The sequence below is a fragment of the Parus major genome, chromosome 4, assembly GCF_001522545.3.
Source record: "Parus major isolate Abel chromosome 4, Parus_major1.1, whole genome shotgun sequence".
NCBI lineage: Eukaryota > Metazoa > Chordata > Aves > Passeriformes > Paridae > Parus > Parus major.
The window spans coordinates 26,465,322-26,481,663 of NC_031771.1; the positions used below are offsets into that span (position 1 = coordinate 26,465,322).

The following is a 16,342-nucleotide window of genomic DNA, read 5'->3' on the forward strand; positions in this document are numbered from 1 at the left end:
AAGTTTCCCCAACATTATTGTTCAAACTGAAATCATCACTTTTGTGTTGAGTTAAACAGGTAGCTTTGCCTTCTTAATCATTTGACTTTTGATTTGTATAACCAGGATAAGGGTTATCTGCAAGGGTGGCTGCAGACTGGGGAGGGATGAGAGAGATCTGCCTACCTGTTTCACCGGGGTCACGAAACATCTGTGATGTCTCTGCTACTTCATGTCATGCCCAACCAGGCAGGTCTTCAGCTGCTGACTAAGAGGGCTCACCCTGCCCAGCCCCGTTGCTGGGGCCCTAACATCCCCCTGTGCCTGATGCCATCTGACAGACCTGCCCTGCCCTCCCCACCAGGGCTGCATGTCTCTGAGCTGAAAGTCATATAAACAGCAGTGTGCCTTCTCTATTTCTGCTCTACTGCACGCTGTGCCTCACTGACTCACACAGCTCCTTTCAGGCACTTCCTCAAGTTTTGACGTAGCTTGATTTCACAGTGTAAGGTGACTTTGAAGCTGATATTTCAGTTTTGAATGGGGTAGATGTAAGCAGTATTTGGGCTTACATCATTAAATAAGGTCCTGGTTGCTGGAACAATAAACATACAGAGAAAATTTCGACTCTGCAAGATGCAATATTGATTGCTGCAGTGAGCCATGATGTCAAGTATATACTTCCTCCTTGCTTCCCACAAGTGCTAAATAATAGACCTTGTTTACTGGCATTTACAAATTATTTTGTCTTTGTGACTGATGCAATGACATGCCCCCTATACTCTCATTTAATTTGTAACATCATTTGGATTTTTTTTACCTCACATTTCTAATGCAATTTTTAAATAACTGTATTTCCTGCCCCCCAGACAAATCAGCTCTAATTTTATAATGAGAATTTCAGGGTTAGATTATTTTTAAAAAGAATCTAGGCCATATACATTATGTAAGGTTACCATAGTAACAGTTTCTCCAAGGGGAAAACTGACTGTCCGTAGTTTCCACAGAAACCACTCCCTGCTGAGAAGGTGCCTCCAAGGGAAGTGAAAGGAATATAAATGAGTGAGAGAAAAAGACGCGCACAGATGTCATATGACCTCTGCGGCATCCCTGCACTGTTGCAGATTCAACCGAGCGTTTCTGGGTTTGTTTTTAGTTTGTTGTTTTTGACTGCATGAGTGGCACCTTCTCTTGTCATGTAAAGTCTGGGCACCCTTCCCTCGCGTGGAACTGGTTTTTCAGCTGGAGGTACGGCGATGCTCCACCTTGGCAGTGAACTGACCACAGCAGATACTAAAGTCCAGTGCTCTAGGAACCACTGTGCGTGGGAGAATTTAAACGGTAAAAGAGAATTTCCCCTCTTTTTTAATAACTTTTTTTTTTTTTGCCTGAAAGAAGTCAGCAAAGACAAACAGGTATGGAAATACTTCCTTCCAGAGAGAAACAGGACAGAAGGGAAGCTCAACTAATTTGTCAGTTAATGGTTTTGTTCTTTTGGGGTACAAACATACACTGCTAGGAAAAATGTATATTGAAAGGAAAAAAAAAAATCTCAAGTCCTAGGATTTGTTAACTGAGCGGGAGAAAAAAAGGCGCAATGTCTTTAATGTACATTAGTATCACTGAAACAAGTATGGATTAACATTTCTGAAATCCTTTTTAACTTACTTTTTCATGAACAGAGTTGATTTGTTTCATTTATTATTTTTTTTCAAGGGCAACAAAACTGTGACATTCATTCAAGGCTTACTGCAGCCATAACTACAGATTAACATGCTGGCTACTTCATCCTGTCATCTCTCTGCTGCTTTCTGGGGAAAGCAGGCTGACATGGTTATTAAATCTGGCAGCTGTGTTGTATGCACATGGGAAGCAAGTAGAGCACAGCATATAGAAAATGAGTAGCTTTCAGATAGCAGCCTTCATTTCACTGCTGCAAGACTTGAAAGGCAGCCTAAAAAGCTCTTTCTCTTCTTTGTAATCACCAGTCGCTGGATCAGTGCGCAAATATCACAAATACAGTTGCAAATGTAAGTATTCCTTGCCTGTGTGGTGCTTTCAGATTGCTAATTAAGGTTTCTACCTTAGTCTTCTGCTTGAAAAAGCAGAGATGAAAGCTGAAAACATCCTGACAGGGAAAGCTTCTCTGCAGTATTGTTCTGGCTTTCAGTGAAAGAGCTGCTGAGGGAAAGGGATGTATGAAAGCTTTCCAGAACAAATAGTTTGCAGTTGTATTTGTTGATTCTGGGGATGTCTGCTTGCCATTTTGCCTGTGAGGGGAAAAAATCCAGCAAATGCGGGACGGACTGACAGAGAGATGTTTTTCTGCTTAGATTAGGTAATATTAGATATACAGCAAGAAGGATACTTCAGCAGTAAAAGATGGTTTGAGAGCACATAGAAGAAAAATTTTCCATGGTATTTTTCACCTGGAGTCTTTTTTTAAAAAATCCATAAATGCACACCCGGACTTCTCATTAAGAAACTCGACAGTACCTTATTATCAGAAGTGCAAACAAATAGTCATCATAAGGGGCACCAGTAAGTCTGCATCTGACCTGATAAGAACAATGAACATAGCACGGTGAGCAATGCATGTTTTTCACCCATCTCTGTCTGTACATGAAATGATCTGTATCTACTACAGTGGCATCAAGACAGGATAGTAAGGTGGTTGGGAAGTAATGCAGCTGAAGGTTTCTCAGTGTTGTGGTGATACTGTAAGGAAGAAAATTGATACTTGTCAGTGTATCTTTGGTCTCAGCACTGAAGAAGCAATACATTGGTTTTTATTCTACTTTCTAATTCAAAGCTTCTGTATTGCCATTTTCCTTTTGAGTTTATGGCTAATGAATTCTTGCTGTGCTGTGAATGAAATCTGCTTCTTGAAAACAGCCTGTGATCAGTACCAACTATAAAGGTCAGATAACTGCACAAGAAATGCAGGCTGTAGCCAGTTTGTTTCTGTTGCTATGTCACATTTCTTGCTTTATTTGCAGGTTTTGTTATTTCTTGGGGACTGTTGGTACTGTCAGCTTTTCATGAGCCATGTGAAAATGTAATTTTCACAATTAACAGGTGACTGTCATTAAGTGAAGAAGGAGAGCATGTGTGTTGTTTGCTGCAGTAGAGGACTAAACGTATTCATGGTATAACCCCCTTGATAATGCGCTGTAACACAGGTATTTGATGATTCCGTTGTGTTTATAAGCTGCTTTTGAAATACTTCAGCCTCATCTTACAGATGTATATGTATAAATGCCTGTCTTCACTGTAGCAAGTAAAAGCTGATTTTGAAGCTTCCCTTTCCTTCCTCCTTTCTCATTTTTCCCCTTATAGACATAAATTCATACCTTCCCTGAAACTTAGCTGTGAAAATGGTCATTTTTGATGACAGCTGCAGAGCTAAGCTTCCCAAGCCTGAATGGCAGCCAGCCGGCTGCTGAGACAAATGGTGACCTTTCAGGACAATGTCACTCACAAAAATGTCAAAATATTAAAATGGCAGACATCAAATGCCATGTGCATGGACAAGGGTAGTCATCTGGCAGGCTTTCAGCTGACGATAGTTAATCCACTGCTTGTTTGGATTATACATTGAAAGCCCCTGCCTAAATCTCTGAAAGATAGACAAATTATTCCTATGTGTCCTGAATAATTTCAGAAGTTCTTCTGGGAAGATTTGGGACATGGATGGAAAATTTCAGGGGTGTCTTATTTAAAATCCGCTCAGGCATCTTCCTGACAGATATCCCAAAAAGAAGATTTTGGCCTTTAATTTTGCTCTTTACGTCATATATCAGTTTTCCTCCCAGATCTCTTATCCAGGATGTAAATGGATCCTGATGAAGCTGAAGCAAAGTTCATGGATGTGCACAGGATGTTAAAATTCTGACAGCATGTGCACTGACTTTTTAGGCATATGCTCACTGAGAACTAAAAATCCCCTGCAATTCTGGGTGCTGCAGCTCTGAGCTGAAATCTCATTAGCTATTACATGCATCGATGCATTGTAACTTTCTCTGAAAGCACTGAGGTGTAAGCATTCCCGTGCTCGCTGGTGTGTGTCAGATTCTCAGATACCTTTACCCCGGTAACAGATCAGTGACACTGATAGGCTGCCTCCTGGGTTTCAGCCCTGCTGCATAAATATTTCTGGGAGGTGTGAAACTGCCTGATGCTTTACCTTGGCCTGTAGGAAAGCCAGGCAGCGTGCATGACTGATCAGGGAGGAAACCTGTTCACCTCTCTTGGAGAGTAGGAAGGGGTACACCAGTAATGGCACCTGACCAGTCTTGTCCAGCCGGTTTGCTGGCCACAGTTCGAGAGAATTTTCAATATTCTCCTTGCAAAGCACAGGGTGAGCTGCCAACATGGATAACCCCTGCAAAGCATTAAATATTTAGAGTTAATAGTGCCAAATCCATTGTTACTTACCAAGATGCTGAAAAGGAAAATAGTTTTTTTTACAGTATTTCTTTCCTTTTTTCCTCCCCTTTCAAGGTAGGAGTTCTGTGTCACTCCAAGTTTTTTCTCTTACTACGAGCAAGCAGCTTTTTCCTTTTTTTTAAGTGTTCTTCCCTTCTGCTTGTAGAGGAAGTGTTTCCTGCCTGTTCTGCTCTTTAAAACGGGGAACACTGCATTCCATGATCACCTTCTCTATACTTTAGTTATAGGAAAGGTTACATATCCATGTTGGCCTTTTCTTTCCATTTAGTATTCTGTGATCACTCCTCTTTTCTCCTAATTCCCTACAAGAAGAATTCTGAGGCAAATGAACTAGGTAAGGACAAATTCCCATAAACATATTTTAGTAATGAATTCCTCATCCTTACCTTTATTTCTCCTTTCCCTTGTCTTCAAATTTTTATCTGCTTTCACACAAACATTTCTGTTATTTAAGAATTACTAAGATGTAAAAAACTGTTTGGAAGAACAACATTATGCTCATCCAGTTGAGGAATAAAAAGGTAACTAAGGCATCAATTAATGTAACTTAACATAGCTCAAATACCTAAGGCTGAGTTTTGGATTTTGATTTTCAAATGACAAACCACATGTAGGCCAAATCTTTTAAATCATCTGATAATGTTAAAGAAAAAAAATAAATAGGGATGCTGCTGTTTTCTGTGAGCTTTGCTTGAAGAAAAAAATCTGAGAAAAATAACTGCAGCAGCGGTAATTTCTTTTAAATCAAATTATACAGGAGTTGGTTGTTTCCTAAGAACTGTGCAGTGTCAGATTGATTCAGTGCAGTTCATTAAACACCCATCAGTATACCTCATATAAAATTCTGACTTGCACCAGTGGCATTATTATTTTATTCTGCACTTATATTATTATTACTCTCTGCTATTTCTGTAACATCTAGGAATATCTTTTTTTGTTACTGAGCCAGGTATTGTACAGAAACAGAAGGTAATCCTTGTCCCCAGTCTGCTTACAAGCTCTATTACAAGTAAATCAAAACTTTTTTTGCACTCATTACCTTTATTGTTTGGCTCTTTATCTGAGTTCAGAACACTGATGTCAGTACTGTGTTATATGAATTGGTCTTAAGGACACCAGACTTTGCTTAGACATGGGCTTGAAACTGCATATAAATAAAATTAGGAAATGACATACACTTACTGTGTCCTTATTTTAAGGCTTACTGGTTCACTTCAAGCATCTCCCTTAGGCTGTTAGTGTTTAGGTACTAAGTTAATGAAGTATATTAATTGAAATTAACTCAACTGACCAAAGCTTGACTATAATGACAAAATATTTCTGGACCACCAACAAAGATTTCCCTTAAAATCGTTAAGACACTATTGCCAATTACTAAGTTAATAAGATTAATGATAAACTTAATTACTAAGGTAATAATATTAATTATTAAGTTTAATGAAGTATGTTTACTTTTGATTACTTACAGAATCTAAATTTCAATGTTGATTATTGACATGAAATAGCAGCAGCATGACACATGACCATCACACACTAATTGACTCATGGATGATGTGCTGTGATTTGGAGTGTACGGTGTGGATCACCATATGGGTGAGATGAGAGTCTCACAGATGAAAACCTTCATCTCATTTTCTATAAGACCAATTTTTCCTGTCATTCTGCTGCTTACCTGTCTTACAAGTAGATTTCAGGAGGAGTCGCACATCTGTTAACATCACCTTTTCTGCTACCTTTTGTTTGAATGATGTGGTGTAGGGTGCACAGTAGTTTTTATACTCATAAACTAGGACTAAACTGCCATCTGAAATCAGGACAACTCTCTAGTTCACAAAGCCACATTATAACACACTATTCCATGCTTAAGGTATTTCATGTGTTCCCTTCGTGCACTCTTCTTTCAGATCATCTTTCACAAAGCAATGCTGCAGCATGTGAATACAAGCTATAACTTAACTGAGCAATGTAATCAACATATCTGAACCTATAGACATATTTATTCTTTCTGGAAATGTATATCACACAAACTACTATGATTTCTAAGGGCTGTTTTTATTTTGAGGTGATAAACCTAGTTGTATATGCAGGAATAAAAAATCTGAAGGATCCCAGAAAGCCAAATCACAGTTGAAAAGATATTATACCTTGAATTTCCTAGGATTTTTTAATTTCACTTTAAAACTATAATTTATGATATTGCTTTCTGCATTGACACTTCAACTTGTATCACTTTAGTGACATACTAAAAATGAAATTTAAATTTATTCTGACAGTGTCACTGTTGTCCCTTCCATAAAGCAGTTGAAAGGGTCTACACAAATGCGAGCTAACAAACATGAAGGGCTGTTGTACTCCTCAACTGACATGGTTTCTTTTCATACAGGGAATGATGAATAAAAGTATGAAAGATTATTTGCAAGCATGCAATTAATCATAAATCCAGCTTGATCTGGATGGATAAAACAGTAGTATATCAATCTGGTTAGCTAGTACTTTGAAAGGATTTTGCAGAACTCATTAGGTCAGGAATATTAAGATGGGTGCCTCTTTTATTATGAGACAATAATGTAATTCCCAAAGGGATAAGCTAGAAGGTCAAAGACAAAACAGTTTATCCCCAGGAATGGTATGGATTACTGTTAAGAACACTCTGAAATCCTGCCCCATCACTATTTCAAAGCATTCCTAAATGTAATGACCTAATTTTAAAGACAGTAAATCAGAAATAACCAAACCACTAAAGCTTGTTTGTCTTTTAGAAACATGGTTTGTCTTAATTTAAAGGCTTCAGTACTTTTGAGTCTTCTTTACCAATCTAGAGGAGCAGTCAAAAAAAAGTTAATACCTTTTCTATTCTCTTTCCCCCCCACTCTTCAATTTAGTGGGAATTATCTCACACAAGGGCCCTTTTTAAGAAATCAGAGTTTGCAGACTGATATTGAGCCACCTCTGTTGAATACCTAGTAATGAACCAGCTTTTGTTCCTATTTGGAAATAGGTTGACTGAAACAGATTTCAGCAGAATGCAGAGCAGATCCTTCTGGATGTCATGGCTAGGTTTTCGAAAGAGACATTCTGAGTGTTGTCCTACAGACATACCTGAAATCCACAGCCTGCCATAACTTTGTTACAGTATGTGTGGCCCTCAGATTTTAAATTAGTTAGTAATAATTGCTCTGTAAAAGTCAGGGTAATTATTATGTAAAAGTAAAGCAATGAGCCTAAAAATTGATTCAGGAATTAGATAACTAATACCCAAAATACTTTAATACGTTTGGAGTTCCCAGAACAATATACTTACTAACCTTGGGCCAAGACATAGCCATCCTAAAAGTGAATGCAACTCATATTGCATATTCCCATGGCAAAATTTTACCACAAATGGGCTTCCAACTATCAATGTCACTACTAGGTGGAATGGCCAAAGTACTCTTTTTCTCTATAAAATTATTAATGTATGCTTTAAAATGAGAAATGGAGAATATGTTCAGCTTTTGTTTTTAAGAACATGTTGACAGTTAACATAGTGACGATTGTAACACAGATGCCATTGTATAATGCTTATAATGAATAACATGCTATGGCATCAGAGGCCTTCTAGGAATCAATAATTATTGATGAGAAAATGAGTCATTATTTTCACTGTAATTATCAGGAGACGTGATTATTTGCTTTGGTTCTGACCTTGATTGTTCATGCACTGAAGTAATAATTGCAGTTAATTCCCTCTTTTCCATAAATGTTCATAGCTTGTTCAGCATCAAAGAGTAGTATAGGTAGGTGGGGGACCACCATGTAAAACACTTCTGTTTCTTGGGAAGTATGAGTTTGTCCTTTTGGGGCAACAAAAGACCTCACCATTGGCTTATGGTAATGCTTTTTAAAAATGGTTCGGTCCTTAAAATGTTTTCTGAAAGGTTTGTATTTGCTTTATTATTGAAGATGTGAAGGCAGATAGACACATCTGAGTGCAACTGCTATGGAGAACAGAAAGAGTTTTTTTCTTTTTGATGTTCCTTGATCATCAGCCAGCTAACCCTAGGAGAAACCAGAGCTGATGTTATGATTTATGGAGCTGGGAAAAAATAGCTTAGATCCTTGAGCATCAGAGACCCCACACTACTCTGACCCTATCATCTGGAAAGCATTTTCATGTAAATATTCTTTCCCTCTGTTTGTCACTGAGGAGAGTTTGAGCATTGTCAGAGCAACAAGTGGTACAACATCACTGTGTCTGTCATCTGGTGAACCATCTAAGTAAAGGCATTAATAGAATGCCTATATAAAGAGATCCCTTCAGCTGATCACTTTTATCAGGTATGGGAATTAAAAGTAGGTATAGGGCTGCCTATCACACTGGCAGTGCAATTCTTTAGGTCAGTGGGTCGCTGACTCTTCACAGGACTATTTGTCAGTGGATATGTGTACATTCTATAGTCCACAGCACTTTGTTTATCTACTGATTCAGAACAGATGCTCAAATCGCACAACTTCCGTGAAGGAGGAATTGACAAAGAGTGCAGCTGGGGTGAGGATGGTACAAGAAACTCCATCCATCATTCTCCAAAAGGCACAATGAATGGCTAAATTGTTGCTGCTAACAATTGCTGGCCATTTTATTTGCTATAGCCAAAATATGATCCCACTAAGAGCCAGCTTGGAGGAATACAGTGACAGGGCAATCTCTTTGTTCCGTTCACTTGACATCATCCACTGAATAGATTCCACTGGCTTTATCTGGACCAAGACCTTCCAGTATTGCTCACCTGCAAAGCATGCTCCTTGACCACAGTGAGGTCTTGAGCTGGCTAACATAGTTTTAATTAGGAAGGATCAGAGAGGAAATAGTACAGCATGTAATAAAACCAGGAGTATTTCATACCAGCGAGTTTTTGTAAAACAGTATGTCTTCAGAGAGAGCTGCCCATGGGAATACTTATCCTCATACCAGAGTTTCCTTCAGTGCCTCGGGAATTTAATCTATCATCTTTCATTGAATGGATGGATGGATTTCATCTTGGATTGGATAGGATGTGTGTGGTTTAATATCTTCCTCTGTTGCAAGGTTTGCATTTAAGGGATGCTACACAAACACTAGGAAAGGACAAAAACCAGGCTGCCTGCATTAAAAAAAAAAAAAATCATCTCCCAAGTGAGTATATATTGGGTCACAGTGAGGTTAATGTACATATTCATGTGATGTTAAAAAAGTCATTGTCTGGATGAAAACCTCTCCCTATTGTTTAGTATCCAGGCTCCTACTAAAAAGCTGAGGATTTTCATAGCTCTCAAATAAGGACACCTGCATTTTTGTTATGCAAAGCAATCTGATTTTTCATAATCTTCTTCTCAGAAATAACTCAATTATTTTGGCTGAGTTGTTTGGTTTTTTTAATGAGGCAAACATCTAGCATGAAAAATTTCATGCTAACCAGCAAAGGCTGTCAATCTCTTAACAGCTAAAATAGGGTCACTTAATGGAGAAATATAAAATTACCATGCTCATAGATTATAGTATTAAAATGCACAATTGACAACTAAATTCTGCTTTGGGCAAACATCATGGCATTCAGTACCTCTGTGGAGCAGGGAGGTTCCTAAGTATAGCTGTAACAAGATTTCTTAGGAAAACACCCCTAATGGTGATTTATTCTGTTGAGGTTGGTATTAAATATCTCTGTGGGTTCTTCCCCTTCTAAAAAGTGACATTGGAACTTGCTATAGAGTCTGAAATTACTGTGGATGAGAAAGGAAGTAAAAAACTGGACCTTTTTCAGTTTCATTTTTTGAAATGCTACTGAGAAAGTTTAACTTTTTCCCTCATTCACAAGTTAAACAGATTTTTGACTCTGTAGAATATTTACTTTCAGAACACATGTGTCCTGTTATTCTGTACTGTAAACCCCACTGCTCTTGAATCCTCTGGAATATAAAGGGGTTTGCATTTGTTTGGTTTTAGGTATCATATCTATGTATGCCAGTGGGATGAATTGAAGAAAAGCTTCCTTTCTGGCTGGCTTGTAGTTTTTGCTGTCTTTCACCTGACCTTAAAATGACCAAGAAATACAGCTTTAAAATAACTGCATGAGTCTGAGCAATTGCTGAATTTTAGCAATTACATTGCAATAAGCATTGCCTCCTTCTGTGAGGTCTCTCTCAGCTTGAGCTTGAGTCAGAGAGGAACCAAGAGCAAACAACAATCCTTTCAATGCAAGAAGCCTCTTTAAAATGTGCCACATTGCTGATCTTGACAAGCACGCAAAAAAGCACAAGTGAATGCACACCAAGTTTCAAGGACTGCTGTTCATCCAGACCCTGGGTACTACACAGTATTACCTCACACAAATTTTATTCCTTGCATGCAAAATAGAATCACAATGTGTGAGCTATAATTTAATCCATGTTGTAGCCTGGGTCACCACAAAGGCCCTGGCAAAGCACTGTGCTGCAGTTGGGCAGCTCTGGCTGTTTTAACAGAATCAGGGGATCCTTGCTTAAGGAATGAGGCAGAGTATAGCAATAAGAAGAATGAGTGCTGGAAGAAGTGGTGCTTTTTTTCATAAAAAACTCTGTTAAATACGAAAAAACCCTCCGGACTCATATGGAACTGATTCCATATTACTATAAAAATACCATAGTGATGCTGGATGCAGGCTATAGAGATTATAATTTTCTTTCATGCTGCATATCTTCAGGAAACCCTTACTAATTTGTGTAGCACTGGCATTGCTTTTGCATATATAGTTTTATTTATTCACTTGAGCTACAATATACAATATCTCCAAGCTTCTTTGCTGGCTAAGTAATATTTCAAAAGACTTTAAGTTTCTTCTCCCCAGTTAACATTTGCAAGAAACGTATCTAGAATTTTTTGTTCTCAATTAAAAAAAAATTCTATTTTGGTTGATTTTATGCTCACATTGAATATATAATTAGATGATATGTCCTTTATACTTTCATACTAATTACAAGTATGTTCTTGTATAGATTTCTTCCTGTAATTTATAATTTGCTATATAAACATACAATCTCATATAAATACTTTCTTATGGAGAATTTGTTTTTAATATGTGTAGAACTCATAAGAAAGTATGTATTTCTGAAGAGTTTTGGCATCCCATTGATTCTATTTCTTTTCAAATTAGTGAGCAGATATTGACCAGAACTTTCAGTATGCATTAGTTTTGTAGGTTTGCTTGAATTTTGTAGACCATACAGAAATTATGTGGTAGGTCCTGTCACTCTGAAGTGAGCCATTTGTCTATGGATTTCTTTCTTGCTGTATCTGCCTTTAATCAGAACCTTTGTATGCTCAGTCTGCTGATGTTGTCTGTTTTCCATTCTTACCCAGGTTCTTATATGTGTGATTGACTGAAGAGTTATCCTAGGATTATTTTGACTCCCAGTTCTGTTTCCTTAGGCTGCTGTAAAATGGCATGGCATAATTAATCCAGGCATAGATGTGGTTTGGTTCTGATTACATGACAGATTTAGCCTTTTTGCTACCTGGATCAAGAGGACTTTTATATTTTGAGTTGTCCTGCATGGCTGAGGTTTGTAATATCTTTAATGTTACAGTCTTCTTTTCCTCTCCTGCTGCTCAGAATATCTTTATATATTTATATATACCATATAGCAGAGCTTTGCTTGACAACTAACATGTCCCTGTTTTTTGGGGGGAAAGGTAGTTACAAGGAACTTGACTTGAGAGCACCTGGAATTCATTCAAATTCCTCTTATTAACCTGTTATATGAGTATACCAAAAATTTGGACTGTTGTGTTTGCACACAGGCTTATACAGGACACACTACCATCTCTTTTGATTTCTTTGTCCAAATGAATGATTCTGACCTTTGTTGTGCCTCAGCAGCTTCAAGCAGTTTAATTATTTAGGTGTTTCCGCATGCTTGATAACTGGCACACTTTGTCTAGACTTACTGGGTAGAAAGGGGATGTAGAAGTAAGTTGGGTATAGCATTTTTTTGGTATCCCACTCACTCCTATTCAGCAAGAAGGCATAAAATGCATCAATAGTCTTATTCAAGGAGAGGTAAACTCCTGATCCACACTGAGAGAGGGGAGGGACAAGTCACATCTGCACCATTGGGCACAGACCACTCTGGCCATTATTCAGGGGTGTGTATGTATGAAGGGAGTTAATTCCTTTTAGTTCCTGGATAAATCCATGGCTGACCTCATTGATGTGACAGTGAAATCAGCAGGAGTTCTCATATGCTTGACAGAAAGGCATGCATTAAAGTGCTTTCTTTGAACCAAGGTCACTGCATCGCTAATCTGAGCATTTTTCCTGTGATGGGCAAATCCCTCTTGGTCTCTGAGCATCCTTTGCTCTAGTTGATGCAGGAATTTGGTTGTGTGCCAAGGAAACAAGTGGAATATTTACTGCTGAGTTCATGATGAATAGGGTTTCTTATGGGAGCAGGAACCACAGCTATCTTGAAGGCAGTCTTCTAATTAATGCTGTCTGATTGTTGTATAACAGCAATGTCTGCACAAAAGAGTTCTTTTGGATATTTCCCTTGAGTTGTTCTGAGTGAACAAGAACACAGCCCACAGAAAAGCAAGAGAAACTGGAGAGGCGATATCTTTTTCCTTGTGACAAAGCACATATTGCAAAGGCCATACCTAATAAGGAATATCTCAGTTCCAAAGATACCACTGGAAATGTTTACATTATTATATAGGAAAGCATTCCTTGGAGACAAGTAATCTTGTAATTTGAAATTAGGATGGTTGTGTGTGCTGCTGGGTCTGTGGCTCTGTTTTGGCTCTCTTTGTCAGCATACCTGACACTCTAAATGTAGGTCTGCTCCAAAGCCGAAGCATTTGTCCTTCTGAAACAATTTTTTTGGACTCTAAACCTAATATAGATAAGTGTTTCAGTACTATTTGTAAAATCCTTCTAGAAGTGCATGAATCTACCCACAACAGTGGAATTTAAATGTTGTGTCTAGATTAACTCACAGAACTGAACTGAGAAATGCCTGTAGTGTAGTATAGCAAGGCTTAAGGAAGTTTATAGCGAGCCTGGATATGGAGGCCAGATAGGGCAACATGGTGCCCAAGACAGGCTAATTTGCTTTTCTTCTTGAATTTTCTCTTGCTTTAACAGCACATAGATTAGACAGATATTTCAGGGGTAGCTTTGATACTTCTTACTACCTTGCTGTCATAGTTCCATCTAGAAAAACCTTAAGGCTTAAAAACTCTGACTACCAAATTCCAGATGAGAACTGAGACCACTGGTCTGCAAATAAGGTAGAACACAACAGAATGGGGAATGAAGGGCATGTGAAAAGAGTAGTTTGTACTTGAAAGGCCTCCTATGAACTCTGTGGCAATTGTGGACTGTGAAACATCTCTCACCAGGAAATGGGACACAAAGAACCTAGGGAGAAAACTTGCTTAGATTGACTTTAAACTTGTAAGTTTACTGTGCTCTACAGTGCCAAAGTTAATCTTTATCCACAGTGCATATGTTTTTGGAGGCGCATCTCCTTTTATTAGTGTATCTATGTTGTGTTTGGAATGAGTGACCTTTGAGGAGGTAGGAAATTAGAAAAAACACATCTTCCCAAAGTAGTTATCCTATTTATTTGCTTTCAAAGGATACACTTCTTAAAGTCAATAGTGAAAATAAAAAGTTTGTATGTCTGAAATGTCTTCAGTGAGAGCTTCAAAGAACTGTGAATGTATCCACACAGAACTTCTGTGAAATAGGTAAGACATAATATTACCACTTTTCAAAGGGATATAAAAAATGAAATCACTAGTGCAGATCTAACTAGAACACCAGTGATTGTCATGACAGCTGTTGATGTACATTGGCTGTATAACCCTTGTTTCTTTCCACACAGCTCCTAATGCCATAATTGTATTTTTAGTTACAGTTCCAATTTGATAACACTCTGCTGCTTTTCCACTCCTGTGAAGCAGAGAAGCAGGTCTCTTGGTTCAGTGTGGTGTTATTTACACTATTAAGTTGCGGTGGGTATCTGTTTGATCTGATCCTTGGTGTAGCATTACTGATGAGTTTGAAAGAACTCTTCTGTCTTGAAGACAGACAGATTCTGGATGGAAAGCTGGCACAGTAGGAAGAGATTCCAGCAATCATTCAGCAGCACAGGAAGAAGTAGTTGTAAGCCTGACCTTTTTGTGTAGGGAGCCATGAAAAGAGGTGCTGACAGCTGTTGTTTCACTTAAGCCATTCGGAGCATAGGGACAGGTCCTATAGTCTGTGTGGCCTCCAGGGGTTAGACACCTCCCCAGAGTCTCTCCTGGCATTTGCTACACCTCAGCAGGCATCACCAAAGGGTTAAATAGTTCCACAGTGTGTCGCTTGCTCTCTAATTAGGAAGTGGTCCAAGAGCTCAAAGTTCAAAATGCACATGGTCTGAGCTGGGACTAAGCCCAAGTTCCCACTGACTGCAGTTTCATATGTTAGAGTGGTGCATCTGCACATGATCTCTCCCCCTTCCCACTTCTGCCATTTGTTTTCCTTTTTAACAGGAAAATTAGATATTTCAGCTACACAGTTTCACTTTTGTCACTGTCTGAAATCTTCCATTGATTGAGCTTGTGTGTTTTCTGGGAATAACTTGTAACCCCCTTTATAACTGAAAGCAGGCCAGTAAAACATGACAAAAATCTCACTCCGCTCCATTCTGCAGCATCTGTGGCTTGTACCAGAGAACCAGGGCGGTCTCCTCCCAGCAGGAATGTAGATACAAACTGGTCAGCCTGAGCCTCAGGGGACCTGAGGTTCCTTGTTGGCCCCAAAGGGAGATACAAAGAACAGGCAAAATAGCATCCAGCTGAGCTTGTTTTGAGAAGAAAGGGCAGAGTGAGGGTGGGCTGAAGCCACAAAATGGTAAAAAAACACCAGTTTTGGAAAGCAAATAATAAATAGTAGAAGCCAGATGCATGGATGGTAATATGAAAGGGACAGAGTCAAAATGTCACCCATGGAGACTGCAGCTGAGGGAGTGGGAAAAGTTCTGCTGAATCATATTACAGAATCATAGAATATGCTGAGCTGGAAGGGACTCATCAGCTTTTGGAATCTTGTGTTTAAGAATGGCATGGTTTTGGGGATCATGGTTTTAAGTTTCACCCCATAATAGATGGTAGCTTCTTGGCCGATGACAGTCACATTTTGCACATGAAGAAATAAGGTGATTCTGGTCTCCACCTTTTGCCCTCTCTATCTTCAGCCACATGTGTTTACTGTTTCCCTCCACTAGTGCTTTGGGTGCTGAACATGGCAGGGATATTGTATCAGATCATTAACCTGTCTGAAAGACATATCCAGCAAGACAAATTTGGTCTGTGAGCTTTCACGCTGTTCCTGCAATACCTGTGAGAGGGCAGCAGGCCTGCACAGCTGGGAATGGTGGTAAAGAGAGGGATGACAACCTTTTTGATAAAAGTAAATTATTAGAATAGCTTGGGCATCACACTTAGCTGGTGCCTGGGTTGGTATTGTTGGCAGTGCTGGTAACAATTTTCCTGCGTCGTACAAGGCTTAAGGACAAAGAGGCAGCTTCATCCTTGGCATAATGCTATGATTGAAGTCACAGGAGTTGTACCCAGGGTGACTTTGTCTAAAGTGCCTTTTCAACAAAGTCTACTAAATCAGCTCATTCTTGCTGTCTCTTTTGTTTCTTTATTTGTGGCTACACTGAATTAGCATCTTAAATAAATTTCCATGGGAATCAGAGATGCAATAGCTAGCTTGCTTTCTCTTGTGCATCTACAGTCTTTTCATAGCAATCTTTTCACAATCTCATGTACAGTGTTTAGGCACTTGATCCATATACATCAAGGGCTTTTCATGCCTATCCTGTTCCATAAAAAAATCTAACAGTGTAAGGTGCATAACATGCAATATAT

The 16,342-nt window shown here is 38.8% G+C and overlaps 1 protein-coding gene across 5 annotated transcripts in view; it reads left to right on the forward strand.

Moving 5' to 3' along the window:
- The first annotated feature begins 1,033 nt into the window (after positions 1 to 1,033).
- Positions 1,034 to 16,342, forward strand: part of TRIM2 (tripartite motif containing 2) — an 87,128-nt gene continuing 71,819 nt past the window's right edge. Inside the window, exon 1 of one of the 5 annotated variants that reach the window (XM_015624872.3) lies at positions 1,034 to 1,123. The gene's annotated coding sequence lies outside the window, so the exon portion shown is untranslated. The other 4 variants (XM_015624864.2, XM_015624868.1, XM_015624867.3 and 1 more) reach the window with 4 other exon arrangements.